The sequence below is a fragment of the Heliangelus exortis genome, chromosome 7 (assembly GCF_036169615.1).
Source record: "Heliangelus exortis chromosome 7, bHelExo1.hap1, whole genome shotgun sequence".
In the NCBI taxonomy this organism is placed as follows: Eukaryota; Metazoa; Chordata; class Aves; order Apodiformes; family Trochilidae; genus Heliangelus; species Heliangelus exortis.
Window position 1 is genome coordinate 16010285 of NC_092428.1, and position 14674 is coordinate 16024958.

General features: G+C 43.9%; 1 protein-coding gene across 3 annotated transcripts in view; it reads right to left on the reverse strand.

Moving 5' to 3' along the window:
* The window catches only part of TET1 (tet methylcytosine dioxygenase 1), a 91855-nt gene that overhangs the window by 72997 nt on the left and 4184 nt on the right, over positions 1–14674 (reverse strand). Inside the window, exon 1 of one of the 3 annotated variants that reach the window (XM_071749056.1) lies at positions 7846–8084. The exons of the other annotated variants lie outside the window; for them this stretch is intronic. The gene's annotated coding sequence lies outside the window, so the exon portion shown is untranslated. Of the gene's footprint in view, positions 1–7845; positions 8085–14674 lie in introns of those variants that run through there. 3 annotated transcript variants of the gene reach the window in all.

Here is a 14674-nt window from a genome sequence, read left to right on the forward strand (position 1 = left end):
ACAACTGTGATGTAGAAGTCACCCAGCTCCCCAAATACAATTCAGTCATCTCGGAAGATAGAACAGATTTTTCATGGTCCAAAATAAATTTCTGCTGTGGTGGGTTGGGGCATTTTAGATGTAAAGTAATTTCCATGTGTACATAGTTTTTAAATACTTCATGCTTTTAAGTGTCTTTGGAAGCTTTGAAAGCCTTCATTGTTATTCCTTCAAATTCCTAAGCCCTAATCAAGTCACCTACAAGCCACCTGCACCTCACCGATGGGAAGAGGGAAAGAAAAGGAAGAACAAGAAGCATGGGGATAATGTCTAAAATCCTGACCACTAAAGGAAGTAAAAACAAACAAACAAATGAACAAACAAAAATCCTGTCTTTTAATGAAACAGAAAAGGGAAGAAGTGTGCTACTAGACACCACCATTCCTCCATGTGATGTCAACCCCACCTTGAAGCCAGCAGGGTGACCTTGCAGAAGCCACACTAACACATCCTGGTCTGGGCTCTGCAGCAGGTGAAGCCAGCTACATTAGTACAGGTCAATCTACTTAACCCCAGAAATATTTAATGGTACCACATCAGACAGGTTTGGCTGGTGTAGGGTAAACGAAAAGGCACAGGCACACCAAGAGCAGGCTCCATGAGCAGAACAGAACCCCCAGACCACAAAACCATATCAACAGCCCAAGCAGTGCAAAAAGCTGTACCAAATCTGTACCAAACAGCCACCATGGCTGTGGGCTCCTGCCAGTCCCCAAACCACAACATTGACACTGAACTTGTTTCTGACATTCTTGGCCCTGAGCAGGCTGCCCCGTGGCCATGGCACCTACAGGGCAAACAGTAGCTTCCCAAATGTAAGATTTAAGAGCTAGGCTTCAAAACGCATTAATTGCCCAGCAGCAGTAAGCCCTCTAGTCCTGCTTACTACAACATATAAATTAAGTATCTTCCCTGAACATGCTGTGATTATTCTGCAGCCTATATTCATATTATGTATCTGATGAACATTAGTACTGATACAGGAGTGTTTCCATACACTCAAATACCATTTCAGAACCAGCATTGCAAGACAAGGCTACATACACGTCAGGTCAGATGAGAAAATGATGCTCAGCAAACACACAACAAGCAAGCTAACAGCATCCCTGCTCTGTCACAGCAACACATCCAACCCAAAAAGGCTAAATAGACACAGATAGCTGTTTATAATTGCTGTTAATAAATATTTCAAAGTCCACAGAAGAGACCTGAACAACTTTCATAAAAGCACTCTTATATAAAAGTTGGGTCAGACACAGAAATAGTAAAATTAATACAAAGCTGAAATGAAGGTAATCCAAGTGCTTTCCTCCCCACCCCTGGAGACACTGGGGGAAAGGGGATATGACCATTACTACTCACTCCATGAACTAAGTGTCAAAGAGGGCATAGGCATCACATCAACAGGTTCATGAAACAGTTGTTGGCAGCCTGCAAAATGCTTCCCCATTTTCTTGAGGTTTCGAAAGAGCCTGGGCTCCTTGTTGAGGCGAGCCTTTCTCTCAGGGACACGGCTCTTCTTCAGAGCTTTCTTCACGTCCCTCTCCTCAGGCATCTTCTTCTCTTCTGACTCTGCTTCTGGGAGCATGCCTTTTATCTTGCCCTTCAGCCCCGCCCATTTCCAGCTGGGGCAGGCCCTAATTAGTGGGCACACCTGGGCTCAAGCTCCCAGTTCATTATCGGCGACACCTGAGGACCTGTGGTTCTCTCTACAGCTCCTCATTCCAAAGGATGGCCTGGAGGATTTCAAAACCAACTGGAAGCAAGCAGCAGGCAACAGATCCACAGCTGGTGGTACTGGTGGTACTGGTGGTGTGTTACAGTGGCAGGAAATGAAATGTGAGGTACTATCAGAGACTACAGCCAGGAGAGCAAGGAAGAAAGCAAAAAAACAAGAGCCAGACAACATAGGAACCTGTGAATCAGGAGGGGAACTGAAAAGATAACTTTTCTCTTTATCAGCCCTGAAACAGAAGCAGAATGACAAGAGGAAACAGGAGATCTGGAGCTGAAACAGAGACTGGATTTCTGAAGATACTGAATGCACATAATCCTTTGCCCATATTACTTCTCTTCATAAGCAGTTGACACTACTGTTGTGGAAATTTTGGAAGCATGATCATCAAAATTATAAACTAGAAGCTTCATTTATAATGATTTTGTAACTTTTAAAAGCTTGTAACATAAAAAAACCTTCAAAACAAAAAAATTATTTTGTAACTTTTAGTTACTTTTCTAACTAAATAATTACATTTACAGGATATTATGTCTTCACCCGTACTTGGAAACTGCAACATGGTTGTTTCAGGACTGAAAAAGACAGACCATCCTATGGTTGTTTTTTCCTTTTTCTTTTAATACAGAATATTGGCATTTGTAGGAAAATGACTGGCATTTAAATGGTGTGTTAAAAAAAAGACAGCAAAGGCTGCTTGTATTTGTCTTGCTTAAAAATGACAAAACAGGAGCACAAGAACAGCAACTTTCATCCATTTTGTTTCAGTTTTGTCACTGGAGTAAATTTAGGTCTTTCAGAAGAAATCTGGGTCATGGACTCAGGAAAGTTTAATTTTTTTTTTAATTTTTATTTCTTCAATAAATACTTGACATCAGTTATGCTTGTCTGGGACTCTGACCCTGAATGTGACTGTAAGCTCTTGGGAGAAATGGATGACAGCAAGAGATCTTTCATTCCCTTAAAGAAAGCCCATACTCTTGATGAATACTAGTTTGCCACAATAACCTCTAGATAATTCTTTTAATGTGAGACAGCTTTAAGTGTCTAATAAGACTAAGTCACATTGTTATTTTTTTGTTTACTCTTCCACATTTAGGACCAAAATATTAGATAGCTACAATCTCAGTGTTCAGGGTTTTTTTTTCTGCAACACTAGGAAATACTTTACTTTTCCTTTTCCATTTGAAGTGCTGGCAATGACTGTTGATGCCTGCAGCAGCTGCAAATTGCCTCATGTCACGTCTTAAGGACAACAAATGGTCACATTTTGTAGCAAGAAATAAGTTATATTTCAAAAATGTGGAAATACATGTGGACTTATCAAACATAAACCTCATGAGGCAATAGAGTAACTTTGCAGTTTTCCATCAGCCTGGAGAGAAGCAAATTTATTTCAATGCTCTCTTCCAAAAGCCAAATTAGGTGGAACCTTCCATACCTTCCCTGAGGGCACAGGACAAGAAACTCTATGAAGTCAGAATAGGTATAGGAGGGTTTGCAGGGAACAGCCCTAGACATTAACAGCACATCCCAAAGCTGTTTGTTACTTGAGCTGACTTCTCTCTCTTAATAAATGCGTAAAGCTGAAATCTGGTTTTAAGGCCAGTTGCTTAAGTTTTGCTTATTCACAGTAATAAATCTGGAGCAATGCCACTGACCACCATAATCTTCAACAAATACTGCTAAAAAGCTAACCAAGGACTAAACCTTTTAGTCCTACCTAGGTCAAAATTCTGAATAATTATAATGAGAATTTTGCCTACAAAGTAACTGAGGAATTTAACCCTATAGTGCTGGAACATCTCCAGGGGAAAAAAAACCCACAAACACAACAAAACCACCCCAACAAATATGCTGCTTCTCTTATTTGCTTTCCCTTTTCACAAAAGGATACAAAAATAAAGGAAATTTTCCTTTGAGAAGCAGCATCCATAAAGATTCTGTTCTATAACTTGATTCTTCTTGGAAGATTGGGGGAAGATGGTGTGTGTGTAAAAGACACCTTCTTTTAAAATGGTAGCAACTCTTTTGTGGCATAATGAGAGAGAGCAAGTGGCCCCTGAACAAACACATGCATGGGAAAAAATACACAGCTAGGACTAGTTGAGTCTAGTTTCACTACAGTCAGATGCACTAATTAAACACATTTTGTTTCAGTGTTAAGGTATCTTCTTTCAATCACTCGAGGTTGACAAGGTGGGGGGGAAAAAATCAGGAAGCTTTCATAAAAGCCATTTAATTCACAAGTTCCAAGCAATAAGGGCCATAATTTGACTTAGATGTTATCATGCTCAGATATCCTATTTAGAAATGAAAACATCCCATCTTCAGGCAGCAAATGCTCTAGAGGAAGATCCAAGAGACACCAGAAAATTTGACACTCATATTAGGTGTAAAAGCTTTCTTCAGTCTTTCCAGGATTATGTCATATCACCTGCATACTATTCCCAGCTGCACCTGCTTTCCAATCTTGTGTCTGACTGCTATGTACTATATTTTGTATATGAGAAGAAGAGAAATGGGTTATAAGGAGGGAATTCACCTTAGTTTGCCTTTTCCCTTCCTTATTCCTTGAAAATCCATTCGGTTTTTGTTAAGAAATAAAAATGGATCTTCTCATCTGCCTTCTCAGTACCATGAGTGATTTCATATTCTTGTAAAGAGGCCTCTCCTCCTTCCCAAGGCAAGTGGTGGAATTTCCTCAAACTCCCCTGGCAGAGGCACCCTCAAGGTTCCCCCTCACTCACCACCCCACAAACCTCCAAGCCCTTTCCTTCTGCAGTCCTGTTACAAGTGGTATTTCTATAATCTCACACATCATTCAAGAGTACTCTGTTCCATTTTACTGTGTATAGGTTTTTTGCTTTATGTGCCAGAATTATGCTACTCGAGGCATATTTTAACCACATTTATATAAAACTTGACTTAAATCATCACTTTACAGTAACAGATCTGGGACAGGCACTGCAGGATGACACCCTGATTTCTCACAGTTGTACAAAAGCAAACAATTAGATAATCCTTTTTTCCACTGACAGCAGTTACACCAAGTGATGTTGAACCAAGCAAGCACCAAGGCATTCATCCTAAATTTTTGTCTTTGCTGGTCCTGGAAGGTTACCTCTGTACTTGGAGGGTAAGGCTGGAATAGGCAGGACTGACACCATGTCCTGCTTCCCTCTCTGCTGCGTGGGGAGCTGAAAACAGCTACAAACTACACATGCACTGAGAATTCAGCAAGAGATGTTCATGCATTTTGCAACATCATGACTTCAGCATGCACCTTGAAGCCTGCAAAGCCAGTGAAATAGAAAAAAATACCACAAAAAAAGCCTTCCTGGTTTAGAGGAAAGTTCTTTTAAAACTGTAAAAAAAAAAAAAATGTGGGAAGGAACCACACATACTTAAACCACAAAACCATATTAAGCCTCAGAAAAATAACTGACTCTAAAGATCCACTGTGAGGACTCACAGCATGTGCAAGTATCCTCCTCCCCAGGCAGGAGGAGCTCAGGTTTGCTTTAACCTCAGCAAAAGTAAAGAGATACTTGGTTGTTTCCAAGAGGTCAAAAAATGAAAGCTCTTTCCAACAGAATGCTCCAGATATTTTCAAATAAAACAAACAAACAAACCAAACACCATTGTATGCCCCTCTAATTCTGCAATTATGCAGTTTTAAACACTAAATTTCTTACTTATTTCTTATTTCTTACTTAAACACTTATTTCTTATTTACCCCATTCTTCAGGGAGTTTGCCTTTTCTTAACAAAAGAAAAAAACCAAAACACACAAACCAACCAACCAAACAAGAACAAAAAAACCTTAACAAAAAACTACAAACAACTCCCCCCAAAAAACAAACAAAAAGGTAAAACTACTAACTGAATCACCTTATCTCAAATTCAATTAAAAAAGGGGGAGGTGGAGGGAAGAACCTTCAGGCAAAGATTAAGCCTGAAAAATTTCAGCCTGAAAGGTGTTTTGAAATGTAAGTAACTAAAAACAGGATGAAAATGCTTAGGCCAGTTTTTACAACCACGGGTAGCACACTAGTTATAATAAAATGCTATCAGTCAGGATTTTGAAATATTACAGAGAGAAGATTTGGGTCTTATGGAAACCATAGATATCAGAAATTTCCTTGTTCCATCTCACCTTGAATCCTTCCCCAATACCTTCTTCATGCAGCACAGCCCAGCCCTCCCTTGTCTTCTCCAAACACAGCCAACCCTTCCTGTCCAGAAGGACGAAGCCTCAGCTGGGGAACGAACACCACCCATCCTTGTGCTACCAGAGAAACTGCTTCTGAAGAGCACAAACCAGACTTCTCTTCCTTTACAAACAGGATCCACCAGGCTACCTACCTATCCAATTTCGCCCAGACCAGGAATAAATGCAACGTTTTCAGGATTCAGTCTCTAATCCAAATTTGTGTCGACTGACACTAATGAAAATGAGGTGACTACTGGACAGAACAGCCTTCTATCTCTCCACAAGAACATATTATAGTAGTACTGAGCACAGCTTGGAAGAGCTACTATTGGGAAGATTATTTATTTTTATTACTATTTTCACGGGTTTCTCCAGTGGCTTTAAATTTTAAAAGAGACACCTTTGCCCTGCAGGTCTGCTGGGTCATGTTTAAACATTTAACACTGCAAGTACATCTTTGCCCGGTTTTGCCATTGCTGCATTAAAGCTTGTAGAAAGAGAGCTCTCAGCCAGACCCACACTGGTGCATCCACCCCGTCGAGCCTGTTTCTGGGGGGCCAACTCTCAGGTCCCACAGCGGGTGCCCTGCTCTAGACGCCTGCTTGCTCGCTCCCCTCTCCTCCTTTTAAAGGAGTAGCATCTCACTGGTCTGGGCTGCTGCGATACAGGCTGAGAGGCAAGTGATGTGGAATACGTTGCTCTTTAAATCTCCTTGGGGTGCAGGATAGGCTGGCCGGGTGTGGGACAGGCTCAGGCACAGGCTTGGCGCGACTCTGACTATTGCTGTGCCTGGTCCGCTTGCGAATCCAGCATGCTCCACTGATCGCTACTCGAACACCAGCAGCCATACCTTTGTCAGGTTAACCGGTCCGGCCTCCCAGCAGGCCGCCTTTTTCCTTACCCATCCCATTCGGCGAACTGTATCCTTCTCCCTCAGCTCCATCACCAGCCGGGCGGGGAGCGTCCCCGCCAGCTCCAAACCTCCAGCTGGGACAAGGCCACCACCTCTTCTCCCCGCCAGCTCCGAGATCCGCTGTATGGGTACCCAGGAGCACCTCGGGGGCTGCAGCCCCGCCGGGCTCCGCTTCCTTTAGAGCAGGCGGACGGACCCCGGGGGGGGAAGGGCAGGGGCAGGCAGGGCCCGCCTAGGGGGGAGGCCGCGGCCCCTCGTGGCCCGGCCCCGCCGCTGGCCGAGCCCCCCCAACCCCGGGAGCCGTCCCCAGGCCCACAGACAATGGGGCCGAGCCCAGCAGAAGCTCTGGGGACCCGCAGCGCCCATCCGGCAGCCGCCCCGGGGCTGCCCCTTCCCCCCGGCCCCGCACCTCCAGCGGGTGATGCTGCTGCACGCACGGCCCCCGCTCGCCTGGTTTTCGGGGGTGGTGGGCGGGGGGGGAGGCCGCGGGGGTGTTCCGTCTGGCCGGGGGCCCCGGCTGCCGGGCAGGGTCCCTTTAATTGTTCCCTGCCCTCCGCCGAGGCTGCAGGCAGTTTCTCTCGCCTGGTGGGTTTTTCCAGGCAGGCTCTGGCTGCCTCAGTGCAAACCCGCTCCAGCACAGCCAGGGAGAGCGGACTTTTTCGCCAACAAACTGCATTTTGCATCTGAATAACCCCCAGCCTGTTCCTTCCCGTCTCGAAATGGCCCGAGCCCGGCCACGGGGCTGCCCCTGCCTCCCCCTCCCCGCTCCACCCGAGATGAACTTTGCAAGGAGCCAAGAGGCTAAGCCAGAATGGAAGGGGGAGGGATAGGGGGGATAAAAAAAAAATTTAAAAATAAAAAAAAGAAGGGAGGGGGGCTAAAAGCAGAGATTTCCGCCAACACCCCCGGCACCCCCGTCCCAGCCCCGTCCCACACACGTACCAGGGCTGCGGCAGGGCCAGCCCGCAGCTCACAGGAAGGGGAGATGCTGGCATGGCTTGAGCCTCGCTCGGAGGGGAGGGGGCCAGGCACGGCTCACGTCCCGGGACCCCGCGGGCGTCCGGCTCCCATGGCGCTCCGAGCCCAGGCGCGGGAGAGGGAGCCCCGGGCGAAACGTGCTCTGGGCGGCTGCGGCGGCTCGCCCCTGGCCGGACCCTCCGGGAGGGAGCGGGGAGGGGGCGGCTCGGCGGGGCGCTCGCCGCACCGAGCCCTCCCGGCAGGCGGCAAAACGCGCCCTGGATCCCCGCGGCTGGAGCGGGATTCGCCGCCGCCCCCCACCCACGCCCCCGCGCTGCGGGTCGACCCGGAGGCAATGCCGGGGGTGTCCCGGCGCGGTCCCCGGGAAAGCCAGGGTGACACGGCTGCCCTCCCCGGCTGCCCCCCCCCATCCGTCTCCAAGGCTGGAGACAGCGGGAATTATTTAACAACAACAACAAAAATTAAATAAAGTGACAATAATAAGAGAAAAGGCAAATTATTCCAGTTTGGCCCCGCATGCTTCCCGGCCAGCAACCAAAGTCACACCCTCTGAAATCATCCCTTTTTTGTAGGCTAGAAAAGGGACAGTCTAGTCAGCAGTGACGGGCGAGGGGGCAAATCCCCTTCCCCTTACACAGCATCCTGGGTGCCAGCATCCACCCAGGTTCGGCCATCCCACCAGTGGAACAAACACACCCCGGGGGAGATGCTGGCTGAAAGGAAGAGTTATAGAGTTCCCTTCTCCCTCCTGAAGACACAAGAAAAAAAAAAAAAAAAAAAAAAAAAAAAAAAAGAAAAAAAGAAAAAAGAGCCTTGCTTTCTGAATCCCCCACTACATCCATCAAGAGCCTCTGTTGATACTTGCTGCTCCTTCCCAGTGGGAAGTGGATGCAAAAATGCTATAGTAAGAGGAAGAGTGGGTCCAGATTTCTTACACGACTCATTATCGCTACAGCCTTTTGCCAGAGTGGAAATCAGGCCACCAAGTCTAATGTCTCTCCAGACTAGAAAACAGATGCTGGAAATGGGATCTATGAAATAATTAAAATAAAGTACTGTTAGTGTATAATAATCATCATTCTTATTAAGTCTCTAGCTGCTGAAGTATAAAACACCTCAAATATGGACCAACCCATTCAAATTCAAGCCTGAAGAGAGGCTTTTCCTACTGCTCATGAGAGCAGTGCTGTCCACATCCATTCCTATAAAAATATTTTAAACACCAGTGTTTTTATCACCATTTTAGTTGAGATGCAGGAGAGAAGCAGTGGAACAGATCTGTACAGCTTATTGCTCCTGCTGCAGTTCAGTGACAAAAGCTTGGTAGCCCATCACCAGTTTATACCTCCTCTTCTCCCCTCCCCTTTAGCTCCTGGCAGTGGAAAAGGAACATAGTCTACAAATCTTAGCCAAGCTCAAAGACATTTCACATACAATAAAATGAAATCAACAACACATACACCTGAATTTTGAACATTTTCCTGATCAGCTCTCAGTGGTAGGCAATTTTAGCAATGTTGTGTGTATTCATACCATCTCCTCCCCAGTCTGTCAGTTTGCTGAGAAGATTGCTTTTCTACAGGGCTGGGTATGAAGACTTCTGTCATTCTGAAGACCCACCCTGCTAAAAGAAAGACGTAACAAAAGGTATTTTTATAAGATAAAACAGACAATCCAAGAAGTAGAAGAACTAGTGCCCTCCAAGTGCTGCACACATCAAATGCAAATGAAAGGAATTGGAACTTGAGATAAAGCCACGCATTAGCCAAGGATGTTTCTTGGAAAGGTGCTAATAAGTTGGATGTGGTGGGTTTAAACAATATGTGCAGCAAGAAGTGTGTAAGTTGGAGGAAATCTACAAGCAAGGAGAGCTAAGACTTGTTTGGAGTAATAAGTTTAATAGGAGCACCCAAACACCATTGTTTACAAACAGAGCTCCATTAAGAAGATCTTAAAGACTAGGAGGAAACCAAGAATGAATGGTCATCCATTTGCACAGACACATATGCTCATGGTCTTTTTCATCACTAGTAAATATTCTAGGAAACAAGTAGCACCAGGTGACAATCTTCTGGCAGCGCTATGGTACTCAGCCTACCAAGAGAAGGATAAATTTTTGGATAAAGATCTCGCAGCAAGAGGCTGGACAACAAAATGGTGGATGAGATCCTTTCACTAAAACACAAAGTGAGACACATGGGAGGGACAGTGAAATCACGGTTTCTGAATTAGCGGTTACCATTCAAAACAAAGACCCAGGTACTGTGCCAGATACATCTGTGAAACTGTTCAGTGTTGCTTAAGTGGAGCATTAGCAGCTATTACAATAGAAGGGTAGAACAGAACAGAAAACATAACTACACCATCATTTTTTTAGCCCAAATCTATTGCTGCTTCCATCTTGAATACAATATGTAGTTCTGCTTAAATCGCACACAGTAGAACTTCAAAAGGCACAGGAAATGTAACAGGGGTAGCCAAAAGCACAAGGAGCAGCTAAACACAAGATTTTCACCCTTGAAAGAAGGCAATCTGGGTGAAATGCCAACCAGTATATTATAAAACAAGAGCAGCATGGAAAGTGTTATCAGAGAGTAAACACTCACTATTTCTCCAGAGGACATACAGTCAATTTCTCAAACTGATTTACCATAACAGAAAATAGCTACTTTTTCACCCAACGTTTTGTCCAAACACCAACTCACTGCTACAGCCCATTGCAGATACTAAAAAATTTACAGGTTAAAATTTATTTAAAGCAAAAATAATGGAAGAAAGTTCAATCAAAAGCTATTTATCATGGAAGTACCATTTTAACTATACATTACTCAAAGCTGGAAGAGAGGACTCAGGAAATAACCCCGTATACTCCTCAAGGCTTCTTCCCTGAATACTGTCAGGGTTAAGGATTTAAGCTAGTGGATCTTTGGATCTTTGCAATAACATGCAAATTGGTACATACCTGCAGGATGACTAAATCTAGACAGCATAGCACTGAGGGATACAGAGCACAAATCCTTAAGTAATTCTGCATTGCAGGCAGCTCTGGCAAATCTTGAGTATGTGGTGAGCAGCAGGGAACCACAAGGGGTAGTTGCTCCCTGACAGACACGGGGCCCCACACAATATCCAGCAGGACAAGGACCATACTGGCCAACATCCAGCCCCTCTGTACACACATATAGCAAACAAGACAGGCCTTGGGACAGTATCTACATTCAGCCAGGAACCCAGATGATAAACCAGCTTCCAGAAGATGAGGCGGGTCTGAGGCTGAGATAAGAAATCAGTCTGGTCTGGTGGCCCAGTGGGTAACCAGAGTTAGACACAGCTAAGTTGATACTGAACAGGGTCCATGGCAAATAAACAAGGTCAAGGCTAGGCTCTAACTCACAAGAACCCACAAATTAATCAGGGATGAGCTCCAGGGGCCACGAGCACAGGGTACAGTGTGTGGATGGAGGCCCTTGGTGCAGCTGGTCAGGTACATTAAAGCCTATTGGTTCCTTCAGGGCCCTAACCCTGGAAACAGAAATATTCAGATATATTTTCCCTAAATCAGTCCTACGGTCACCTGGATCAGAACTCTGCATGGCATTAATCCAGAACAGGGAAAGTCAGACATGTCACTGATGCTCAGCCTAAGTTAAGCTCTCCAAAAACCAAATTCTCCAGGAATTACACTGAAAAGACACCTATGCCACTTTCTAAGGGAAAGATTGGACGTAACCAGGCCTATCTTGGCTAACCCTGCCTCTCTCACTGTGGAAACATGATGCTGAGACATTAGAGCTGATTCCTTGTATAATTACAAAGCATGGATAAAGCAAAGCCTTCCTCACATTTATTAGTGTGACAAAGGGACCAGCCTGATCCCCAACCAGATGTGACCTAGGGAGCTGCATGCTGTACTGATGCAGTGCTGTGCCTGCAAACCCAGCTGAACACAAGCCAACCCCTGCTAAAGCCTTTGTATTTGTAACACAGATGATCAGATAAATCACCCACAGTGTTGTTAGTTGGCAGTATGTGAAAGAGAAAAGTCTTGAACAACATGAGTTCAGTGCAGAAACTCTTGAATTCTAATTGTGGTTTTGACAATGGCTTGCTCCTTTAGACTTTCTTGGCCCTGGTTCTGTAGATAGTATCTGCCTGCCTGAAAGTAAGTTAACACCTGAAAGCACGCTGAACACATAGTTTAAGTTTAATAGTTTAAGATAGTTTAAGTTTTAAGGCCATTTTACATAAATGGCCAGAAGGGACTATGATTTCACCTTCTGGCACCCATTATACAGGAACATTGCATTTATTCTAAATATTTCCTATCAGATGTTCCTGATCAATTTCCATTTTTGTTGGAAATCTTGGCATGACCTATATGAATAATGTCTGGAAAGATATGGCTAACTTTGCATGCACCAACCCAGCATTTTTGGACATTTTTGCAGTAAGCTGTGTGATCCCAGAGCACATGAAGTGCACACCTCTTCCCTGGACCTGGAAGAAAGAAAGAGACCTGCTTAGCTAGAGAGATTTGGCACTGCTGTACTTGGAGACTCAATGAATTAGTAAAGTGAAGTATTTCTGTTCCTTAGAGACTCCACTATCTGCTATGGATAGGGACTATCAGGGTCCTGAGGGTGCCACCAGGTATTAATGGCCCCGACCAGACTCACGTGGGTCCTCAGCAGTTCTATTTGGGCTCAGGCCTGGCCAGGCAGTTATGTCTCTAGGTTATGTTAAACGTGTGCTTGCTTTGAGTCCTGCTTCTGGCCTCCTCTACTGTCAGAATCTGGTTGCTGCAAAACCCTGAGACTCGTCTAGAGTCTTATTTTGGGTTCTATCTCTTGATGTTCTTGACTTCTCTCACTGGACAGATCCTGGACCTGCTTTGTGCTCTCGCTGTGACTGTTGATGGAGCCTGTTCCCAGCACCCAGCTCTGCCTGTCCTGCTGCAGGACTCTGTCCTGTCAGGGAGGACACCATCCATGCTGTGGTCACTCTTGATCCTCTCACCTCATGAAGCAGCACCATCCACTCTGCTTGCTGACAAAGAGAGCTTAAAGGATTGAGATTTATTTCTGTATTTTTTGTCTGCAAGCTGTAATGCATGTCACAGAGAAGGCAAAAAAAAAAAAAAAATCCTCAAATTCCTGATTCTCATGTGGGAGAAGTTCTGTATTACTGACTTTAGAACAGACAACTAGAGAGATATTACTTTGGATCACCAACTAGTAAAGACCAGAAGCATCTATAAAGTGAAAACCAAATTCTTCTGATACCTATAGCCCAGAGGCATGAAACTTGAGATTACTTTGTACAACTGTTTCAAAACAGAGCTGGGTGTACATCAGTATTTTAAGAACACTGAAAATAGTCTTTTCAGCAACAGTTGCCATGAGAATAGCTTACCTAGCTTTGGCCCGATAATTTATTTCACTTGATAAATATTTCAAACATCTTTACATAACCTAGCATCTTCAACAATAAAAAATTCTGGAACAAATTATATCTATTAATACAACCACCTACATGCTTAAATTATTCTTTAAGGTAGCAGCTCTGCTTTTGAGTATCTTGACTTTAAAGTCTTCCCCTGTTGTATTATCAGTCTGCCAGGGAAGGATGACAATGTTAGACATGAGTGTAAGCTGCTGCTGACTTTTAAGAATTGGTCATAAAAGAGAAGTTGCCAGAAAATTTCAGCAAAGGGCATAAACACTTTACTTTGAGGTGAAAAGATGAAGTAACAGCAGTGATAATGTTAAGATTTGAAGGTACAAATAACGAATAAAAGCTAATAAAGAAAACAAACTTCAGCACATTTTATACCAGGAAGTAATACTAAAGTTTGTTTTTTTTTTTAAAAAAAAGCCACACACATAAATCACACTGGTGGATTCCTTTGTATGTTAGTATGTCTCTGAGATGTTGGATAATCTTGCAATACAAGTTTCTTATAGCTTTCCTGAACAGTATGCACTCATTTCCCTAAGTTACAAGAGTTGATCAAGCACCTTCTTGAAATGTCTTGCCTGCATCCAAAAGACATAACAGCCCATTTATGCAGTTATCTGATTTTTCTAGTCACTGGTGAAACTCTAGAAACAAGACAGCTTCCAGCTGTTAGTGCAGTTGCAACACTTTCCTGTGTGAAATCAGAAAATAAATGAAGTTTCTACAGTTGGAACTGTTGAAGCAGAATTACTGTGGTGGTGAGGCTTTTCCTTAACAGAATCCTGAAGGAATACAAAGAGGGGAAAACCACTCTAACTGTGACTATAAAGCTTGCTTCAGTAACTCACAGAACAGTTGCTTTTCCACTTGAGACTTAAACATCAGAGCAGCTTCCACAAAAAAATACAGATTTCATGGGCACATTGAAAAATTTAAAATGGCTTGAGAGTTTTCTGCTATAAAGAACATATTCTTTATGGAAGAATTCTGTCCACCTTTGCTATGAAGTTTTTTATTACTGGAAAAAACCAAATATCGTAACAGCCATTCCTCAAATATATATGGCATAGTGATCAAACAGAGCAAAATGAAGTTTTCCCAATGATGAAGCAAACTTAACTTTTAGGACTGTAAACCTATTAAGGAAAAATGAGTAATTTCTGTCAAAGGCAGTTTGACACAAGCATGAAGAAAACATGTTTGGAAATGTGTTCACTTTTCTTGTTCAAGCATTGAGATCTGTTTTACTGTGTTATATATTGAGAGACTGACTTTTTAAAAAGGGATTTTGGTAAATGAAATACTTGAAACTCAGGACAGGATGCATGAGGCAGAA